This window comes from Nerophis ophidion, linkage group LG06 (assembly GCF_033978795.1).
Source record: "Nerophis ophidion isolate RoL-2023_Sa linkage group LG06, RoL_Noph_v1.0, whole genome shotgun sequence".
In the NCBI taxonomy this organism is placed as follows: Eukaryota; Metazoa; Chordata; class Actinopteri; order Syngnathiformes; family Syngnathidae; genus Nerophis; species Nerophis ophidion.
The window spans coordinates 7,896,207-7,904,447 of NC_084616.1; the positions used below are offsets into that span (position 1 = coordinate 7,896,207).

The following is an 8,241-nucleotide window of genomic DNA, read 5'->3' on the forward strand; positions in this document are numbered from 1 at the left end:
GTATTATCAATATCGTATGATTGTATCATACAGATTATTATATATTTATTTAAATAAACAATACGTTATCTTAATTATATTAACTCATATTAATTATCTATGATATTTATTATTCCATAAGATAACATATACAATCCGATTTATGGATGTTATTTTTTTATTTAATGTTTATCCGTAATTTTATTTTGGGATTTTTTTGTTTATTTGTTATGTCTCTATATTTTTTACATTTAATTAGATTTTATTAAATTTGGTACATTATTTTGCTAAATACGTGTCATTGTTTATTAATCATGTCTATTTGTTATTTATAAATGCTTATTTTTTTATTATATTTTAATGAATTATATTTATTAGTTGACTTTTTTTAAATCATATTTTATTATTTATTATTATTTGTATTATTTAATTCCCTAGGTTATTACTGATCCATCATATTACCTTGAAACGATGAAGACAGTGCATGTGTTTGTTCTAATATCAAGTGTTGACGTGCACTTCCTGTATTGTCTGTCTGTCACATGCTGACCTTTGACCTTCACATACACGTACACACACAGACTTACACGTACACAAAAAGAAACAGAGTGAGAGGTCGGCGTGCAGGTAAAATCTGTAGAAAGCCATAAATGCATCTTAAAGGCCTACTGAAAGCCACTACTAGCGACCACGCAGTCTGATAGTTTATATATCAATGATGAAATATTAACATTGCAACACAAAATTGCTATTTAGTTTACTAAATAGCAATTTTAAATTTCCAGCGAGGTATCCTGTTGAAAACATGGCGGAATGATGACCACTCACGGCTAAAAGTCATCCGATTCAATCGCATAATTACACAGTATTCTGGACATCTGTGTTGCTGAATCTTTTGCAATTTGCTCAATTAATAATGGAGACGTCAAAGAAGAAAGATGTAGGTGGAAAGCGGTGTATTGCGGCCGCCTTTAGCAACACAAATACCGCCGGTGTTTATTTGTTTGTTGTGAAGCTTTAATATGGAACAGAGCGGTCAAGCGAACATGTTTCTCTACCACATGTCCGCCGGCAGGTTTCGGTGAGAAAATTGTGGTAATAAGTTGGCTCTTACTGTAAACATGAGCGTAGCAGTTGTCAAAGAGGCAGCTGCGACTTTCTTGGCTCCTCCGTGGCTTCACTCAGAGACACTGGCGGTCACCACACCCCTCCAACTTTCAGGTATGACTATTTAATCTCACTAAAACACTAGTAACACAATAAGCAGATAAGGCACTTTCCAGAATTATCCTAGTGAATGTGTCTAATAACATCTGAATCGCTCCGTCTGCCCTTGTCTTTTTTTTTCTTTTTCTTCTAGTCCAGGGGTGTCAAACTCAAACACAGAGTGGGCCAAAATTTAAAACTGAAGGTTGAACAAATTAACCTTTTAGGTGTTGGCGTTTATTGTAGCGTCCCGGAAGAGTTAGTGCTGCAAGGGGCTCTGGGTATTTGTTCTGTTGTGTTACGATGCGGATGTTCTCCCAAAACGTGTTTGTCATTCTTGTTTGGTGTGGGTTCACAGCGTGGTGCATATTTGTAACAATGTTAAAGTTGTTTATACGGCCACCCTCAAGTGTGACCTGTATGGCTGTTGACCAAGTATGCGTGGCATTCACTTGTGAGTGTGTAGAAGCCGCTTATAATATGAGGCTTGGTCGGCACGCTGTTTGTTTGGCGGATAAGCGGACGTGACGACAGGTTCTAGAGAACGTTAAAGGCAGTGCCTTTAAGGCACGGCCCCCAATATTGTTGTCTGGTTGGAAATCGGGAGAATGGTTGCCCAGGGAGATTTTCAGGAGGGGCACTGAACTTCGGGAGTCTCCCGGGAAAATCGGGAGGGTTGGCAAGTATGAATATTAGCGGTGAATGCGGTGTTACAGCGGCACAGCCACTGTATAATTCCGGCGGGCCAGTTCTCGTGTTAATTTGATATTGCCTCAAGGGCCAAATGAAATTACATGGCGGGCCAAATTTGACACCATGTTCTAGTCCTTTGCTCTCACTATCCTCATCCACGAATCTTTCATCCTCGCTCCAATTAATGGGGAAATTGTCGCTTTCTCGGTCCGAATCGCTCTCGCTGCTGGTGGCCATGATTGTAAACAATGTTCAGATGTGAGGAGCTCCACAACCCGTGACGTCACGCGCACATCGTCTGCTACTTCCGGTACAGGCAAGGCTTTTTTATTAGCGACCTAAAGTTGCAAACATTATCGTGGATGTTCTCTACTAAATCCTTTCAGCAAAAATATGGCAATATGGCGAAATGATCAAGTATGACACATAGAATGGAGCTGCTATCCCCGTTTAAATAAGAACATCTCATTTCAGTAGGCCTTTAACGTCTTAACTGTAGGGTTGCCCCACTCGGAGACACTGGCGGTCACCTCACCTTTGGCCACACCCCTCCGACTTTCAGGTACGACTATATAATCTCACTAAAACACTAGTAACACAATAAGCAGATAAGGGATTTTCCAGAATTATCCTAGTAAATGTGTTTAATAACATCTGAATCGCTCCCACTGCTCTGTCTTTTCTTCTTCTTCTAGTCCTTCACTCTCACTTTCCTCATCCACAAATCTTTCATCCTCGCTCAAATTAAGGGGGAAATTGTCGCTTTCTCGGTCCGAATCGCTCTCGCTGCTGGTGGCCATGATTGTAAACAATGTTCAGATGTGAGGAGCTCCACAACCCGTGACGTCACGCGCATATCGTCTGCTACTTCCTGTACAGGCAAGGCTTTTTTATTAGCGACCTAAAGTTGCAAACTTTATCCTGAATGTTCTCTACTAAATCCTTTCAGCAAAAATATGGCAATATGGCGAAATGATCAAGTATGACACATAGAATGGACCTGCTATCCCCGTTTAAATAAGAACATCTCATTTCAGTAGGCCTTTAAATGGTGACTCTCGTCTAGAACTCGGATGTACTCGGATAGGAAACAAAATCCTACAAAAATTCCACCATAATAAATTCCGTCCTGTACATTCCCATCCTGGCATGAGAGGATAGTACCACCCTCACTCCATACCTGTCATGAAGACATATGTTGTATTATTCTTTTATTTTTCCATATTTAACGTATTGTGTTGAAATTTGGGGAAATGTTTATAAAACAAACATAGACCCAATCATAAAACTTCCAAAAAGGGTCATTAGAATAATACACAAAGCCTGCTACTATGAACGTACCAATCCCTTATTTATGAGTTCAAATGTGTTAAAATTTTCCGACATTGTGTTTTTAAAAACAATGGAAATTATGTTTCGAGTAAAGAACAACAGCCTTCCAGCTTGTATTCGCAGGCTATTTCATTTCAGAGGAGAAAACTATAATTTACGGGGGATATCGATTTTTGAAATGGGTAAAGCGAGAACAAATATAAAATACAAATGTATTACAGTTTTAGGAGTTAAATGGTGGAACAAGCTCAGTGATGAGCTGAAGACATGCAATTCTTTGGTAAGGTTTAAGAAAACATTGAAAGGTGAAATAATTGAAAATTATAAAATATAGTCACAATTACTTTCATCCCATTGATTTTTGATTTATTTATTTTTTTATGTTGATGTTCCAGGCAATCTAATTTTCTGTGAAGGTATAGGATAGGCAAATATAAGCTTTGGCTTCAGCCTATTCCTTTTTTGGTCATTCTTTTTCTTTTCTTTCGTGTGTAAATGTGCATTATTGTACACATATAACATGTACTGTAAAACTGATCACATACAATGGTTGATTGATTTGATTTGATTGATTATATGACCGAAATACACTTATTTCATTCATTCATTCATTCAAGACCAATCGGATGTCGTGGGACCTACACCGGAATTAAAGACAACCTTTGTGTCACCATGGCGACCACACTGAAGCTTCTGATGAACTCATGTTACACCTCCTCCACCCCTCTGAGATAAGATAAGTGAGCGGCTGAAGACGACTTCCAGAATTCCCGGAATGTCGCGGGGACTTCCGCTGCGGATGGGAACAGCTTAAAGACAGTGGAGCGCTGCAGGCCCCCAGGGGGGGGGGGTCTTTGATGGCGAGGAGGGGGTCTGGGTTGACGGAAGCCAGGCAGGTACGCACACGTCCTCTTTGTCTCCTTCAAGCAGACATGTCGCCATCTACGTCTCCCCCCCCCCCCCCCCCCCCCCGCCCCCGAGGATGGGAAAAGGAGGGCGGAACGTTAGGATGAGTGACAGGTGATGAAGTCACCTCTGCTCCCAAGAAGCGCTCACCTGAGAGGCAGGACGTGTGTGAACAAGCAGCACTTGACGACAGCGGTGCATGATGGGAAAAGAGGCGTCCAAGGGCCCCCGCAGCCTCGAGACCTAATGACCACCTTCACCTGTGTCATCGTGACTCCAAGAAGCAGATGTTGCATGAAAGGAACACCTGGGAGCCTGCGAGGAAACCAAACACAAACTTTTAGGTTAGATTCCAACTTCTTTGAGGTAATGAACAACAATTATCTTCGACCCAACTCTCTCCTTTGAGTCACACATTAAAAGCGTTACTAAAACGGCCTTCTTTCATCTCCGTAACATCGCTAAAATTCGCTCCATTCTGTCCACTAAAGACGCTGAGATCATTATCCATGCGTTTGTTACGTCTCGCCTCGACTACTGTAACGTATTATTTTCGGGTCTCCCCATGTCTAGCATTAAAAGATTACAGTTGGTACAAAATGCGGCTGCTAGACTTTTGACAAGAACAAGAAAGTTTGATCACATTACGCCTGTACTGTATATACCTTTATATACATATATACCTATACTGTATATACCTTTATATACATATATACATACATATATACCTATACTGTATATACCTTTATATACATATATACATACATATATACCTATACTGTATATACCTTTATATACATATATACATACATATATACCTATACTGTATATACCTTTATATACATATATACATACATATATACCTATACTGTATATACCTTTATATACATATATACATACATATATACATATACTGTATATACCTTTATATACATATACACATACATATATACCTATACTGTATGTACCTTTATATACATATATACATACATATATACCTATACTGTATATACCTTTATATACATATATACATACATATATACCTATACTGTATATACCTTTATATACATATATACATACATATATACCTGTACTGGCTCACCTGCACTGGCTTCCTGTGCACTTAAGATGTGACTTTAAGGTTTTACTACTTACGTATAAAATACTACACGGTCTAGCTCCAGCCTATCTTGCCGATTGTATTGTACCATATGTCCCGGCAAGAAATCTGCGTTCAAAGGACTCCGGCTTATTAGTGATTCCCAAAGCCCAAAAAAAGTCTGCGGGCTATAGAGCGTTTTCCGTTCGGGCTCCAGTACTCTGGAATGCCCTCCCGGTAACAGTTCGAGATGCCACCTCAGTAGAAACATTTAAGTCTCACCTTAAAACTCATTTGTATACTCTAGCCTTTAAATAGACTCCCTTTTTAGACCAGTTGATCTGCCGTTTCTTTTCTTTTTCTTCTATGTCCCACTCTCCCGTGTGGAGGGGGTCCGGTCCGATCCGGTGGCCATGTACTGCTTGCCTGTGTATCGGCTGGGGACATCTCTGCGCTGCTGGTCCGCCTCCGCTTGGGATGGTTTCCTGCTGGCTCCGCTGTGAACGGGACTCTCGCTGCTGTGTCTTGGATCCTCTTTGGACTGGACTCTCGCGACTGTGTTGTATCCATAGTGGATTGAACTTTCACAGTATCATGTTAGACCCGCTCGACATCCATTGCTTTCCTCCTCTCCAAGGTTCTCATAGTCATCATTGTCACCGACGTCCCACTGGGTGTGAGTTTTCCTTGCCCTTATGTGGGCCTACCGAGGATGTCGTGGTGGTCTGTGCAGCCCTTTGAGACACTAGTGATTTAGGGCTATATAAGTAAACATTGATTGATTGATTGATTGAATAAAGTAGCTTCTGTGGTAACGTTACTAATATGTTGATGTGACTTTAAAGGCCTACTGAAAGCCACTACTAGCGACCACGCAGTCTGATAGTTTTTATATCAATGATGAAATATTAACATTGCAACACATGCTAATACGGCCTTTTTCGTTTACTTAAATTTCCTGCGAATGTCCTGTTGAAAACGTCACGGAATGATGACGCTTATGTTGACGCGTGCTTGTGACGTTATTGGTTGGAGCGGACATGTTCTCCCAGCAACACTCACGGCTAAAAGTCGTCTATTTTCATCGCCTAATTACACAGTATTTTGGACATCTGTGTTGCTGAATATTTTGCAATTTGTTCAATTAATAATGGAGACGTCAAAGAAGAAAGCTGTTGGTGGAAAGCGGAGGATTGCAGCTGCTTTTAGCAACTGAAACACAGCCGGTGTTTCTTTGTTTGTTGTGAAGCTTTAACACAGAGCGGTCCAGCGAACATGTTTCTCCACGTCAACCAGAAAGTTTTTGGATGGGAAAATTGTGATATTAAGTCGGCTCGAGTGAATTATGCGACCTCATCCTGCAGCTCAAAAAGGCAGATGTGATCTTGGCTCCTCGGCTTCTCTCAGAGACACTGGCGTTCACCGCAGCCATCCGACTTTCAGGTGTGACTTTATATCCATCCATTTTCTACCGCTTATTCCCTTTTGGGGTCACGGGGGGGCGCTAGCGCCTATCTCAGCTACAATCGGGAGTACATCCTGGACAAGTCGGCACTTGGGCCAACACAGATAGACAGACAACATTCACACTCACATTCACACACTAGGGCCAATTTAGTGTTGCCAATCAACCTATCCCCAGGTGCATGTCTTTGGAAGTGGGAGGAAGCTGGAGTACCCGGAGGGAACCCACGCATTCACGGGGAGGACATGCAAACTCCACACAGAAAGATCCCAAACTTGGGATTGAACCCAGGACTGCAGGACCTTCGTATTGTGAGGCAGGAACACTAACCCCTCTGCCACCATGAAGCCCTAAGACTTTAAAATCTCACTAAAATACTATTAACACAATAAGCAGAAAAGGGATTTTCCAGAATTATCCTAGTAAATGTGTCTAATTACATCTGAAACGCTCCCACTGCCGCCGCCTGGAGCCGTCGCCTTTTCTTTTTCTTCTTTTTTGTGTGCTTCACTCTAACTTTCCTCATCCACGAATCTTTCATCCTCGCTCCAATTAATGGGGAAATTGTCGCTTTCTCTGTCCGAATCGCTCTCACTGCTGGTGGCCATGATTATAAACAATGTTCAGATGTGAGGAGCTCCACAACCCGTGACGTCACGCGCACATCGTCTAATACTTCCGGTACAGGCAAGGCTTTTTTATTAGCGACCAAAAGAAGCCAACTTTATCGTGGATGTTCTCTACTAAATCCTTTCAGCAAAAATATGGCAATATGGCGAAATGATCAAGTATGACACATAGAATGGAGCTGCTATCCCCGTTTAAATAAGAACATCTCATTTCCGTAATTAATAATATGTTGACGTGAGTTTAGTGCTGAAACAGAACGCTGCTGCTCCCTAGCGGCCACCAACAGAAATTTTTGTCCCCGTCCAAACTTTTCTATTCTAGTTATCAACTTTTGTTGTTCCTAAATATTAAATTCAGAGTAATAAAACATATGAGATTTGGAAGACTTAACAAAATAGAAGAAAAATATTACACGTGCTCATGCAGACACGACGAACTCAACAGTAGCCAAAATGTTACACTTTTTTTTCTAAATGTCGAACAATTGTTTTGAAGAAAGACAGTTAAAAAGCGTTTATGTGTATTAATTAGTCAAAAGTAAAATAGTTACCTATAATTGAAGTGGCGTGTAGTCGACAGGCCGGGGAATGTAGCGTGTCGCAGAGTGATGACGTACTTGTGTCGAAAGTGCGAATCAGTGTTCGAACTACAATGACGGGTTTTGAAGTGAAACTAGGACGAGGAGTAATAATTTAAGCTACTGATTTAATGCTGTTGGTGTCATGTTAGAAGCAGGAACACTCAGTACAACGGGATATTTTTTTTAACCTGCAAGCCGAAAGTGCTGGCGGATCAAAACAACCTGACAGTACTTTCTATGAATGGAAATGCACCGCTAGTCAGTGTTTTTTTTTTTTTTTGATTGATTGATTGATACTTTTATTAGTAGATTGCACAGTACAGTACATATTCCGTACAATTGACCAATAAA

General features: G+C 40.8%; 1 long non-coding RNA gene across 1 annotated transcript; it reads right to left on the reverse strand.

Annotated features, from left to right (window-relative positions):
- Positions 1 to 597: 597 nt before the first annotated feature.
- LOC133554146 (uncharacterized) lies at positions 598 to 7,931 on the reverse strand. Its single transcript, XR_009807064.1, has 3 exons — positions 7,861 to 7,931; positions 4,267 to 4,431; positions 598 to 4,152 (listed from the first exon to the last, which is right to left on the reverse strand). It is a non-coding gene; the product is annotated as an uncharacterized LOC133554146 (long non-coding RNA).
- Between the last annotated feature and the right edge of the window lie 310 nt (positions 7,932 to 8,241).